The 15,505-nt window shown below is 34.6% G+C and overlaps 1 pseudogene; it reads right to left on the reverse strand.

The window, feature by feature from the left end:
- Positions 1 to 11,309: 11,309 nt before the first annotated feature.
- LOC108343384 (uncharacterized) lies at positions 11,310 to 15,295 on the reverse strand (annotated as a pseudogene).
- Positions 15,296 to 15,505: the final 210 nt, after the last annotated feature.

The following is a 15,505-nucleotide window of genomic DNA, read 5'->3' on the forward strand; positions in this document are numbered from 1 at the left end:
AGACATTTTCTTCTCTAAGTGAAATCCCTTAGTATATGAAAGAGTGAAAAAGTGTTTTTGTTTTGTGGAATAAGAAGCCTTCGTATCTTAATGCATGTATTGAATTTATTTGGAGCTATTAGAGTTGGATCTACATTTTGGGGAATATGAGTCGAAGCAATAACAAGAATATTTCTAGTGGAACATCTTTCACAATCCTTGGAGAGATTTTTCACTAAAAGACCGAGGGATAAGTAATTCGACTCATTCATATCCATATCATGAATGTTAAGAATCCATATTATGCAAAGAAAGGATCACGATTAATTACAAAAAAACAAAAAAAAATGATTAACGTCATGTATTGACAAAATTTGACGTTAATTTAACGTCGTATATTCACAAAATTCGATGTTAATTTAACGTCGAATTTTTTAAATTCGACGTCAATTTAACGTCTCTCGATATGACGTCGGTCTCAAATTCAACGTGAAAGGCCCAAAATATTTGACGTTGTACGCTGTTTTTGTACTAGTGTTCCTTGATTCGGACCAAAGAAGCAATGTCACTCGATCCTTATCAGACTGACTACAATCCTTTTCTATACGTGAGGATCTCACCAGAGCGCATTCTACTTCTAATAGGCCATGAACTAGATCAGAATTATTCTCAACGAGTTCATAAGATGTGATCCCATTTTTTTCATCAGGTTCGGGTAGAGACCAAAGGTCTTGAGCAACCGATCCGGTAGAACAACTTAAAAGATAAAGAAGAATCGTTAATTTCTTCATACTTGTCCAAGTTCGAAGTACACTTTGTACAAATAAGAATCCCCTGTCACATGATTTGTTCTTCATATAGATAAATATAGGATTTATGGAGTAATTACTTAGAAGTACATTTTGTGAAATAGCCCTTCCTATCTGATAGAAAAGGATACCATGACCCTGAACTGATCTTACCTGAGTTCAAAAATCCCATGTTTGTCTATGAAGAACATAATTAATTATATTAGTGTTTATGATGGATTGTTTTTTGTGTGTGTAATACTAATCAATAAGGCCTCACTGTTAGTATGAGACAATATCTTGTACATTTGAACCCATTGTTGTGGACCCAAATCTATTAGTATGAGACATTTTCTTCTCTAAGTGAAATCCCTTAGTATATGAAAGAGTGAAAAAGTGGTTTTGTTTTGTGGAATAAGAAGCCTTCGTATCTTAATGCATGTATTGAATTTATTTGGAGCTATTAAAGTTGGATCTACATTTTGGGGAATATGAGTCGAAGCAATAACAAGAATATTTCTAGTGGAACATCTTTCACAATCCCTGGAGAGATTTTTCACTAAAAGACCGAGGGATAAGTAATTCGACTCATTCATATCCATATCATGAATGTTAAGAATCCATATTATGTAAAGAGACATTGATTTTGCTAATTCGAAGTGAAAAGTGATAATATCGGTCCACTTTTGGCATCATATCCATAGTTAGTGTATTCATCATAGTTAGAAGCTTCAGTTCCATATCAAGGTCAGGGTCAATATCTTCACTATCATCAATATCCTCACTATTATAAATAATAAAACCCTTAAGCTTGTTTTCAAAGAATTGTTTAGAAATACTATAATGAAAGGAACATAGAAGTTTGTCGCTAAGTATTTGACCAAGCAAGATAATCCAGTTCCTATAGAACTTATCACTAAAATATCCCTACTAAAGGGAGATACGGTTATGTGAAGCAAAAAGGGTTTTCCCACTACAGGAAAAAGCGTTATTATCGACGGTTATTTACCGAGGGCCTTTAGACCTTCGAAAAAATTTTGTGGACATAATATACCGAAGGCATGTAGGCCTTCGGTAATGTCAGTGATAGGTTAAATCAGAAATTTGGGTTTTTTTGCCCCAAATTCTCAAATTTCAGAATTCCTCCTCTCCCCTTCTCTCGTCTCCCCAATTTTAGAGATCCCTCTCTCCCCTTCCCTGTCTTTGCCCTAAGTTGAGGTTGGTCACCGTAAGCCATTGTTGTGTTCCTAACGCGGAGGTGGGTTCGTTGGTGGCTAGGGTTCGTGGCGCTTGCGGTAGGGTGGTGACTCGTGGAAGTTGGTGTTTACGTCAGGGGTGGTGGCGGTCAGTCGATTCAACATTGCGGTTTCACGGTGCACGTTTGGTGGTGTGGATGTTGATGGAGGTTCGTTGGTAGGTGGCGCTTTTTCATTCCCTACTCTCTATTCCACCACTGCTCGTCGTGCTCAATTGCCACAAGAAAAGGTCGTGTTTTTGTATGATGTGATATTAGTCTTCAACTTACTGACTAGTTGTACTAATGTAATGTTGTTGTATCCTGTGTTGAGTGCATAATTGCTTGTGGTAGATTGTATATTAGATTTGGGTTGTATGTGAGGATGTTGGCTGGTGCATACTTCATCTTGGGTGTGAATGCTTTAGTAGTGAGTAAATGTTATTTGATGAGTGTTGCCTGTATGTGATATTACAAAGTGCCTTTGTACCTGTCGTGGTGCCTCATTAACCTATTAAGGGTGTCTCTGTTGTGCATCCTTCCTGTCTATTCTAGTGGTTATTTATGGGTTAATAGTTAATGTATTTATGGATTAAAGTTGACTGAAATTAACTAGATGCTATCTTGGGCAGTTTATTTGGAGACTGGTACAATTTTGATTGATGACTAATGTTTTTTATTTCCTGTTTCTTAGAGATAAGAAATATAAAAGTGAATATGTGTACTATGTTCTACATGTACAATGATGATAGAATGTGGAATGATTGGGTTAAATCGTGTAAAATTGTTGCTGGAGTCATGAAATAGATGTTTTAAATGTGGAAGTGATAAATGCCAAGATTTAATCCATGTGTATTGTAATAATGTGCTTGAAAGTGAAGAGAGCATGGTGCTGTGAGCAATATTGCGTTATTGGAATGTTGTCCTGTCACTTTTAAATGCATTAAATCAATTGATGGATGATAATCAAATGATAAATGTTGTAGTATAGGTAAATAAAACTGAGTTATAGGTAAGTTTGAATAAAGTTGCATGATCGATGTACTGTGTCTCTTTATATGTATAGTTAATATAAGTTGGCTATGGATGCTTTGGTTGTGTGTGATCGGTGCAATCATAAATGTTGTGAGTACTATAATATGACATGAATGGTTAATCTTTGGATTTCATATTAGATGCTACACATCAGTTATTGTGACTGCATGAACTCTGTTGCTGAATAGGATAATGTTGACCATGGAATTTGAAGGTTATTTCATTTGGAAGTGGCAATGAATTTGGGCAAGATTAATAACCTATTGAAAATTATTCCAGTTGTTGAATGGTAGATACTAGGTTTAGAGGTATGTTTGAAAAGTAGTAAGTCGTTGGTGTTAAAAAAAATTTGAATTAGCCTAGATGATGTGGGCCATATGGTGGGATTAATAGGACATTGACAGGGGAGGGATTTTGGTACATTGGAATTAATAAGGGGTGGGACCCTTTGTGTACTTATGATGATATAGATTTAATGTAATTAATAAAAGGCCTAGGTAAGTACGTAAACAAATGAGGTTGATGCCAATGGCTGGATATAGGGGTTAATGGGGTAGCCTTTGAAAGATACATATCTATGTTGGACATGAATAATAAAATAATAAGATAACATGATATTGGGGGAGAGAATGAACTTTTAACACGCCCCACAACTGTTACTAATGTTTAATGGAAAGCAACTTTCTTGACATGTAGTTAGTTAACAGATTATAGGTTTAGGTCTAATTCCATCTCATTTTTAGCTCCTACCTATGCCTATATGGGGATGAGCACATTGACACCTACCTCTAACTAGTGCATCTACTAGTATCCACCTTCACACCGTAAATTTCCATTCCTCTTTTTCACTTTGCAGCTCTTTTAATTCATTTTTTCATCTCTCTTATACCTTCCATATCACTCATCATAGACATAACAGTGGAACCAACTGTGCTCCCATGCAACCAAACGTACAACTTTTAATTTCCTCTTCACTGTTTTAAACTTTGTTTTAATCATGTTCTAGCCTTTAATAACTGATGTAGACACATGCAATACGAATAATTAATGTTGTCTGTACATCCAATGTTATATGAGGTTGCCTCAAGTCCAACGAAATGATTAGTACTCTATTTGCTAAATTGAAAAGGGAAAAAAGAAAACTGTACACTCTTGTTAACTTTCATATTAACTATAATAAAAATCAAGTTCTTCCATTTGAATAGAAACATTAGGTGTATTATGAATCAAAACTCTGTGTGAGTCCATTGGTCCAAGACTTGAAGCAAACACCACAAACCTAAACTGTCATATTACACTGCCTCAGACAGTTTTCTATATTCATCTAACTTCCAACAACTTTGTTAACTTAGACAAAGACAGGACATAATTAAGCACTTTGGGGATTGTGCTTGATCTTGTGATATAGGAATAAGCTGCCAAACTTTACTTAACATTTGTGAATAAAAGTTCTTTTTCCTCACTTCTGACTCCACACACTTCTTGAAACCAAGATCAATGACTTTAATCTGTGAGCTAGTAAATTTCAAGCATACCTATAAGATACATATGGTTGTATATACTGTTATGTGCAGTGTGGTTTAGTATCACGAGTTCACACATTCTAAGGTGTATATTATTATTCTCGGATGAAGAATCTATGCATATATAGAAAGTTTCTCTTTTCTGTATGAATCATCCTGCAGGTGTATTCATAACATTAAATACTAACATGATATGAATTATTATAGCCCTCTTATATATGTATTTGTTTATTTCAAACTGCAAATGTTGAACTTAAGATCTACTCTATTTAGTAATGAAGTCCTAGTGAACAATGTAACTAAGAGTCATATGTGACCTTGGTGTAGCTTTCTGCGTATATAACAACTTTCAAGTGACTGTTTGATGCATATATAGCCTTACGTGATGTAGAGAAGCATCATGGTTGACAGAGGGATCTATTTTGGATGTGTCTATATTTCTTCTGTGAGTGAATTTGTGAAACAGTTGATGGGTGTGCCCCCTATCACTTCTCCCATTCAATTTTTAGTTTGGACTTTGCTTGCATCAAGCTATGTTATGTAATTCTGGCCTCCATCTTTGTCAAATTACTCTGTCATCCACTCCCACACTTATGTACTGTAGTTATATTTTTTTTTTGCTCTTCGGTAATTACCGAAGGCTTTTGGCCTTCGGTAATTACCGAGGGCTTTTGGCCTTCGGTAATTACCGAGGGCTTTTGCCCTTCGGTAATTACCGAGGGCCAAAAGCCCTCGGTAAATGTTAGCGACAAGAGATTTACCGAGGGCGCTTTGGCCGTCGATAAGCCTTCGGTAATTGCCTTTTACCGACGGCTTTTGGCTGTTTCCGAGGGCTTCTGGCCTTCGGTAATGCCCTTCTTTTTTGTAGTGTCCATGAGATGACAAATGAAAATTATTAGCCCCTCACAAGGTTTGTCAATAAATAATTGTATGATAATTAACAAGGAATATACATCTTTCTGTTAAACAAGATGTATTGAATTCATAAATAATTAGATACTCTTTTTGAACATCAACTAAGTATCGTAAGTAAATTGCTTCTGGTTGTTCACTTATTTGATACCCAGAGTTATCCTTTGATAAAAGATGATTTTGAGTAAGACTTAATAGAATTTGATCAATCCTTTTTTATGTTGTTAAGGTAGAAAATTGAACCAAGAACTTTTTTTCTTTATCATCAATCGAATTAGTGATTGAGACCCAGGATTCTATTTTATCATCAATCCAATCACCATTCACGTTTTTCATTTTTCTTATCAAGGAATAAATTGTTTCACTTAGATAATTTAGATGTCTCGTATTTCTCAAAAAAGTGGTTCAATTGATGGGATTTAGTATAATACTTATGAGATCGATGAGATTCCAATATTGATTCTTAGAATGTATGGATTTGACCCCATAAGCAAGACCACCACCCCATAACATGTTGCTATAAAAACCAAAACTTTGTATATTTCTTCTAGAGAATCTCCTAATTGTTCTAGAGCAACTAGAAAGAGATTCTTTAAACAAAAATAATTCAATTTAGATGTAAGATACTTATCCAGAATTTTTCCTAACTCAATCATGTATGATGGAATCATCAAAGATTTTACCTTTTCAAACTCTGTTTGTAACTCACTATAGACTTGAAAAACAAAGAAAACATGTGTACGAATGAGATATCCAACCACATGGAGAAGGAAAATGATTAAATATAAGAACTCCTAAACATTTCGTGATTTCATATGTGTTAATATCAATAGTGACTCATTATTTCAATGAGTCATTTCTTCAAACCAAAAAAATACTATGAAAACTATTATCCAAAATTTTATTAATTTTCATTTCTATTTGAGGAATTTTCCATAATATATCTTATCCCTACATAATATCATGAAAAATGGATATATAAATTTGTTGTTGCAACTTTGAAAAATATCTAAAAATATAAATTTTAGATATTTGTATCACTTCATAATAAGAAACCATATTATATATATATATATATATATATATATATATATATATATATATATATATATGAAACGTGTCTTCGCTATTATTTTTATGAAATAGTAGAGAAGATTAGGAGAAATCCCCCTTATGTGTTTAGCATACGAGCGTTTCTCCCTGCACCACCACATTCTTCTTCCTGCACCACCACATCTCCAATCTACCCTTTGATATCAAAGTTGAGTGTTGATATCAAAGTTGAGTGATTAAAAAATTTTACTTTTCACCATTTACCCTTTAACCGATGTTGATATTTGTTTACCGCTTTTCATATCCGTTAAAGAATTCTCAATAACTTTATAATGTCAAAATATTAATTTAGAGTTATTAATTTTTACATTATTTATATATTTATGAAGTTAGTTTAATTATATAAATAATATATAGATATATTATGTTTTTATAATTTAAAATTCTGTTTAAAAAACGGACGTGCACATCCATTTACGGATATAAGAATCCGTTTAATGACAAACGGATATGAGCATCCGTTTCCCTTCATTGTTTTTCTACAACCCCGTAGTTAAGAAACTAAACTGGCCCACATGCCATGGTTTTTATGCAAAAAAAAAATTACTTTTATATTATATAACTAAAGTTTAAAATAAAAAACAACTTTTAAATTACACAAAAGTTAAAAAAAAATAGGTTGTAGAATTTGAAAATAAAAATGATTTCCGAATTATACAAAACAAAAATATTTTAAAACATAGTGTATATACGAGAAACATAGAAACAGAAATATTAACATAAAGGAAGTTGAATGTGAGCGAAAATAGTATCTACATTACATACTCTTACATCATGGTGGTTGGGTAGATAAGATAAGCATGAATTTGGTGCAGAATATACCTATTAGCCTCTTCAATCTTTAAGCTTTAAGAGTGAATATTAATAAAAAAGAAGTGGATTTGGTAAAAGTGATTGACATATGGTCAAAGTTGGTACCGTATTTAGATAAGGTTAGTTTTGTAAATAAGAAAAGTTGTGGAGGTGCAGGAAGCAAGACATGGTAGTGGAGGGAGTAATCTCCTTAACATACACATAGGGTAGTTTATTTATAATGTAAGATAAGGGTTAAACCCTAAATACAGAATTGGCTAAGCCCAATTAACATAAACACACAACTTAACATTTAACACTCTTCCTCAAGCTGGAGCATATAAATTATATGTTCCAAGCTTGTTACAAAGATAGTCAATTTTAGGTCCTCGTAAGGACTTGGTGAATATGTCTGTCAACTGGTTGCTTAAGTTAACGAACTCAGTCTTAATATCTCCAGATATGATTTTTTCTCTAATAAAATGATAATCAACTTCAATGTGCTTGGTTCTCTCATGGAAGACAGGGTTAGAGCTAATATGAAGAGCAGCTTGATTATCACATATAAGTGTCATGTGAGTGACATCTCCAAATTTCAATTCACTAAGTAATTGTTTAAGCCACACAAGCTCGCAAGTAGCAGATGCCATAGCTCTATATTCTGCTTCTGCGTTGGACCTTGCCACAACACTTTGCTTCTTACTTTTCCAAGATATCAGGTTGTCACCAATAGAGACACAATATCCAGAAGTAGACCTCCTATCTAAAGGGGAACCAGCCCAATCAGCATCTGAATAGCAAACGATTTTTGTATAGTTGTTAGGGCCATATAGCAAACCTTTTCCAGGTGATCCTTTAATATACTTCAGTATGCGAACAACTGCATCCCAATGGTCTTCACATGGGGAGTTTAGAAATTGACTCACCACACTAATTGCGAAGGAAATGTTAGGACGCGTAACAGTAAGATAGTTTAATTTACCAATTAATCTTCTGTACCGTTCAGGATCTGAGAAAGGCTCCCCCTGATTTGGTAGGAGTTTGATGTTAGGGTCCATAGGTGTCTCAACAGATTTACAGTTCATTAACCCTGTTTCCTCCAAGATGTCTAATGCATACTTCCTCTGAGATATGACAATACCATCATTGGATTGTGCTACTTCAATACCCAAAAAGTACAAGAGTTTGCCAAGATCTTTGGTTTGAAAATGATGACAAAGGTGTTGTTTCATCTGAGAGATGCCGAGATAGTCACTTCCTGTGAGAACAATATCATCGACATACACTATTAAGTAAATACATCCAGCACTTGAGTGGCGATAGAACACTGAATGATCCGCTTCACTGCGAGACATACCAAATTGTTGAACAACACAGCTGAATTTACCAAACCAGGCCCGAGGAGATTGTTTTAGGCCATATAAGGATTTGTGAAGACGACATACCAATCCAGATGACTCCCCCTGAGCAACAAAGCCAGGCGGTTGCTCCATATAAATTTCTTCATGAAAATCACCGTTTAGGAAAGCATTTTTGACATCAAGTTGGTAAAGAGGTCATTGTCGAAGAGCGGCCATGGCAATGAATAGGCGAACAGAGGTCATTTTTGCCACTAGAGAAAAAGTATCACCATAATCCAACCCAAAAATCTGTGTGTAGCCTTTGGCAACCAGTCAAGCTTTCAGACGATCAATTGTGCCATCAGGGCCAACCTTGACAACATACACCCACCTGCAACCAACAACAGACTTTCCAGATGGTAATTGGACAAGCTCCCAAGTTCCACTTTTCTGTAAAGCACTTAATTCATCCAGTATAGCTTGACGCCAGCCAGGATGAGTTAAGGCATCACCCGTAGATTTAGGAATTGACACAGAAGAAATGGATGAGAGACAAGTGTAAAAAGATGGAGATAATCTGTGGTAACTAAGAACAATATAATGGGGGAAAGGATTACGGGTAGAGCGTATACCTTTACGGAGGGCAATAGGCAAGTCAGACTCATTTGCTGGAGCCAGAGGAGACACAGGAGGCTGCACTGGAAGTGAGTCATGAGGGAGACAATTGCGACGACTATAAACCTGAAGGGGTGGTGGTGAAGGACGATCCTGTGGTGAATGAGAGTCTAAAGAAGGAGGAGACAAAATGGGTGGAGCATCACTAGGAGGATCACAGATAAGAGTAATATCAACAATAACAGGGAGAGGTACAGAACTAGAAGAAAGTGAGTTTTAAGCCTAACTCAACCCCACAAAATTGGCTTGTAGGGTGAGGTTTGCACTTCACTTATATATTATAAATTGGCCTTATCTCTAGTCGATGTTGGACTTCCAACACTAGTCGATATGAGACTTCCAACACACCCCCTTCACGCTGAGGTATAGACATCTCGTGCATGATAGTAGAAATTGGATGGTCCAATAACCGCCTGATAGCGGGTGGAATAGAAGAATAGAATGCCCACTTAAAACTCGCTAGGATAGACTCTAACCATGACTCTGATACTATATGAAATAGTAGAGAAGATTAGGAGAAATCTCCCTTATGTGTTTAGCATACACATAGGGTAGTTTATTTATAATGTAAGATAAGGGTTAAACCCTAAATACAGAATGGACTAAGCCCAATTAACATAAACACACAACTTAACATCTAACAATTTTCTTACATTGAACATTAATTTAATTGCTTTAATGACCCACGTTGTTAAACATATTATAATTGATTGCATGTGTATTTTAGATATACCCAACAACACCTTTTCTCCATTTTAAGCTTTTAAAGTTGTCAGCAACTCAATTAAAAAACAAAGGAACAATCAAGTGAACTAAATTAAACAATAAAACTACTGCAGGATTTAAGAAATATACCAAACTAGATATTTCAGTAACTCTGAATATGGAAAATGACCTCAACTTATAAAAACCAATACTACAAAAATATACAATTTTAAGGGGGTTATTTTTTTTTGTTTTCGACGACTTTAACTCCCGAAAAGTATGTTACCCGGGGTTAAAAAAACCCTTGGAAAAAGTTGCGTTGCTAAATAATTACCGACAGTTTTTTGAGAAATCGCCAGTATTAACAGAGATTTTGCAAAACCGCTGGTATTAACGGGAGTTTTGCCAAACCGCTGGTATTAGCAAGAGTTTTGCCAAAACCGCCAGTAAGCGAGTTTTGCCAAACCGTCGGAACTAACCAGGGTTTCCCAAAACCGCCATTAATTACTGAGTTTACTAATTGAGGTTTCCCAAAACCACCGGTAATATAAATAATTTAAGTTTTTGGAAACAAGCTATATGCCCTCTGTTTGAGCCTCTTCATGTTAACTACATTCGTTATCTTTGCGTCAAAGGACTCTAATTTTCTTTTGTCTAATAAATTTGTTCTTTTAAAAAATGAAAAGAAGACTACATGAAATATGATTTATCACAATAACAAGCAAAAGCAAAGTGCTTCAGCAGTATTTTAATCTCTCATTCCCTCCCACTTAGGTAGCACTGAAAACATGTTTGTTTTGTAAGAAGGAAAGAACTAGGTGGGAAATAGATGAGAACAGTGACCAAATAACAGAAATTAGCTACCTCAACACAAAGTGACCAAATTTTGCTTCCATTACAAAGTACAGTGACCAAATTAATTATATCAGTAAAACAGAAATTAGCTACCTCAACACAAAGTGTGTTGTGTGCTTTTTACATCAACATTTGATCATGCCAAAAGGGAAAAGGCATCAACTGTTTAAAGCTAAACTCTTTCGATATTTTCTCTTTCTTTGCAGGACATGAACCTAGTCATATGTTCTATGCTGACAAAACAAACCGCTTTTCTTGTTCTTATTTTAAGCATAGTTAAGAGAGACAAAGAAACAAAAAATGGAGAAAAGGTATCAACTTTTTACAGCCATATGTACTATTAGCAATGGGAAAACGATGAAAAGCAAATGAAACATTGATTAATACCAAAAGTAGGTCATAACTCTGGCTGATCCATTAAATCACCTAGTGTATTACATATATGATCCAAACTGTGAACATAAGAAAAGAAGAATGATGGCAAGAAAGAGAGAGAGAGAGGTATGTGATGTTGTCCTTGGAAAGCAGGGGCAGCAGCAATTGGTATTCACAATATTTACTACATCAAAATTGCATATCTCATGCTGTCACTTACCATGAGATGGTTCATTTCAGAAACCTGTGAGAATTCCCCAGTTACCCAAACCCCATCAGAACCATTAACCTGAGGGTGAGAAACACATGAGAGTATTGATATTGAAGCTTGAAGAATGCTGCACACAAGCCCCCAACCATGTTGTCTTCTGCCTCTGTCATCTCCAATAGCTCAATAGCTCAACACCGTTTCCTACTTCAAACATGCTCTCATCTGCCACCTTTGAACTCTTTCTTGTGTTCTGAAAGTTTCTTCTCACTGCTGCCAGAACATGCCCCATCTTCTACTCCCTCTTGTTTACTTCAACTACCTATAACTTAGTATTATATATGTATAACTTAGTATTATTAAACTGATATAGTGTGTCTCTGTTAGCGGATGGATGCTTCATTCCTCCCAGTGATGATCAACTAATTTGATTTGTTGAGAAAAACTTGATGACAAACATGTACTATTGTTGTGCTATTTATGAAATAAAGTTTCATGTTATTAATGTGGTGTGGTTTTATTCACAACTGGTGAATGACATCTCTGTTAAGATCTAGAAAACATTAAACAAATATAACTTTGTCGAAGATGTCAATCAGAAACACTTTCATGAATACATCGTAATTCTATATCTTCTTAGTGGCAGAAAAAACAAAATCAAATAATGGAATATTATATATATATATATATATATATATATATATATATATATATATATATATATATATATATATAACTCCAAGTCTACATCTAATGTACTTAAAAGCTGATTGATACAATATATGGACATACGCTCTGATTGCCTATTTTATAAGCTTATAATTATCTTATGCTCTATTAAACATAGCAAACATACCGATGTTATGTTGTTTGGATTCACATCGTCAAATTTTATAAATAAAATCTCAAATTTTAATACAGTGAATAAAACAACAGATTGAAAGCATTTTATTAGTAAAGACAAAAGAATATCTATAAATAAATTGTAACATTTTATTATGTCTACAATGACCCATGCTCATTTTATAAGAGTATCTCACTAGATTCAATGTGTTTTATGTTAAATTTATATTAGTTTCATATATTACAGATAATCCACGTTTTCTAAATCATGAAATCACGTTGATTCAAATAACAAAGGCTTAGTTTAACAACTATTGATCAATTACCGAATCTTACCTCTTGTAACGAATCCCATTAGCAGATTCTCCGTTTGTTTTACCAAGTTCACTATTTTTTACTGTAATCCACATATTCAAACTACCTCCATTAGCACTTCCTTTTGATCTTTTGACTGGTAATTTTTGCTTCACCTGGGTTATTAATTCCCTGCATGTCAACTTGTAGGTTACTTTTACTTGGATAAAGACAATTAGCGCACATGAAGGAGAAAAAAGACAAATGCAAAACACTAAAAGATACTGTTGGAGTTTGTTTACCAAATGCCACTCAGTTTACATTAACATCTAGATTGAGAAAGCTTGTCAAGGAGAAAGGGTTTGGTTATTTTTTTCACTTGCGGATAGTGATCAACTTGCAAAGGATTTTGACAAAGCATGAAAATTCAGTAGGCAAAGACCAGATAGCATATATGAAAACTCGATGGAAATTTCCAATTGCAAGCTATAAGTTAATCCGAATCAGGATCTTAGACATTAGAAGCTTCAATGGTTTAATTAACCAAAAGTAAGGATAAACAACATCTCCTAAGTCAATTTGCAACCAAACAATAACAACGACAATGTTCCAAATCATGATGTGCTGTAATAATTATGTCTGAAAAACATGATAAAAATATTGAGAAAAGGAACTATAAACATGGAAACTATACAAAAATAAAAGAAAGTTAGGGATACACTAAACATAATATAAACAGTTTAACAATTCATTCAGATGCAATTCAGATCATTAACACCCCAAATATAAAAATGACCACAAAATGAAATATACACAATCACAGCAACATCAACATTCCATGTTACTATAGCAACCACTAACAAATATAAATATTCATAAAGCATTTTCAAATCTGAAACTATTACCTGGCCATGAGTTGCAAATTGACTGGTTTTTGCATTGATATACCTTGCACAAGCTATGAGTTGGATAACAGATCGAAAAAGAAGAAATGTGCACATTTGATGCTAACAGTTCGAATTCTTCTCATCAAATCGTAGTATACAATGCAGGTTGAACAAAGTGCACAAGCTATGAGTTGGTTCAGATGAAAACTAAATTATAAAAGAATGATACCAAACTACCAGTGTGAATCATCTGTGAAAAATATAAACTCTCACCAGAGGAACTAGAGATATGTGGCCTTTAGTTTTCTAGGTCTTTTGTGAGCCGATGGAGCTACAAGTGTCTGCAAGAAATTATAATTTTCAAGATCAATAATAGTGCTCTATGAAAATAGTCCATAGCTAAGCGGGAATCAAAATATTTTCAACAGCCATTTTTCTTCAATTTTTTTAGCTTGGAATATATGCATTGTATTTAATATTCCATTTCACTCCATGTTAATATATATTTAATAACTATCTTGCAAGGTCTTGCAAGGTTTGCTCAACCCATTTGATAGTCCGAAGTCCACCAGATGAGTTTGCAGCTTGCACCATTTGCTCAAGTGCATATGTTATCAAATATACACGTAGCTGAAAAAGAGAAAAGACAAACGGCAAAACAAACAACATAACTTTAATACTTGTAAGCCTAACATGTCATTCTAAAAAGAAAAAGAAAATGATTAAAATTTCATAGACAACTTTATATGAAAATAGCCTTGCATTATGGCATTTTACTGGGGGAATGAAGTTCAGAATCTCACCAGTTAAGAATAAAACCAACTACACAGATGTCAAACTATGCTGACCACTCGTCACTATCCGCATCGAAAGCACCATGCTAAAACAATTACATACAAAAACTATGAAAGAGTAAATGAACATTGAAAATTGAGCGTGCAATTGCTAAAACTACACAAATTAAAAGAGAAAATCAAGCCCTAGAGTCTTTTACATTGGGAATCATTACTTATAAAGCCCCCCAACAAAAAAAAATCTTACATTTTGAGTGTGTTGACGAAAATAATCATTTTCATACACCAGTTGAGACACCTGTTTCTGCAACCTATCGTTCTCCTCCATCAGCAACTTATTCATTGCAGTCAACTTCCTATTTACATTATTTCCACAGCAGCCAATTCAAATTCTCACTAAGACCTCCTTCTTTAGCTTCCTATCACAACTCTTAACCAAGATCCAACGCACACAGTTTTATCACCTCGCGTGCGGAATCTGGCACAACCGATCTCAAGAAGCAACAATCTATTTCTTCCAAGGCTGCTTCACCGACGTGAAAGTGTGAATCGTCTCTATTATTGTGCGCGAGCGAGTGCTCCTACAAAAAGAGGAAGAAGAAACGTGAAACCAAACCCTAGCTCGTTCTCCCTATATGTTCAGATTCACTCTTTGCTTTGCTCACAGCTTTCATTGCTTCCCCACTCTGTAGCAAGACCGTCACTGTTATTTTTAAAAATATTACTAAACTAAACAAGAATAAGAATTTTTGGAGAATGAAGACAAGACCGGTCGTGGATGGAGATGAAGAAAGGCCCTGACTTTTCACGAGCGAAGAAGGAGAGAGGAGTGGAGCTGGCCACACCAGTTCCGTTGCCGGACACCATGCTCACCGGCAGTGATTCCAGGTGGAGATGTGCGATGGCTGGCTTCTCTGTTCGTTAGAGGGTCATAAAAGAAAGAAGATGATTGTTGGTTTGGTATATAACTTAATTATTAAGGTAAAATTAGTAGTTTATTTAAGAAATTACAGAAGTTTATTATTTTTAATGAACATTGAAAGTAAATAAATTTTAAGTGTTTTTTTATTTTATTTCAGGTACCGAATATTGAAAGTGATACTATATCATTAAATGACATAAGAGGATCAAGTGGAAGACACAATATTAATTA

This window comes from Vigna angularis, chromosome 6 (genome assembly GCF_016808095.1).
Source record: "Vigna angularis cultivar LongXiaoDou No.4 chromosome 6, ASM1680809v1, whole genome shotgun sequence".
In the NCBI taxonomy this organism is placed as follows: Eukaryota; Viridiplantae; Streptophyta; class Magnoliopsida; order Fabales; family Fabaceae; genus Vigna; species Vigna angularis.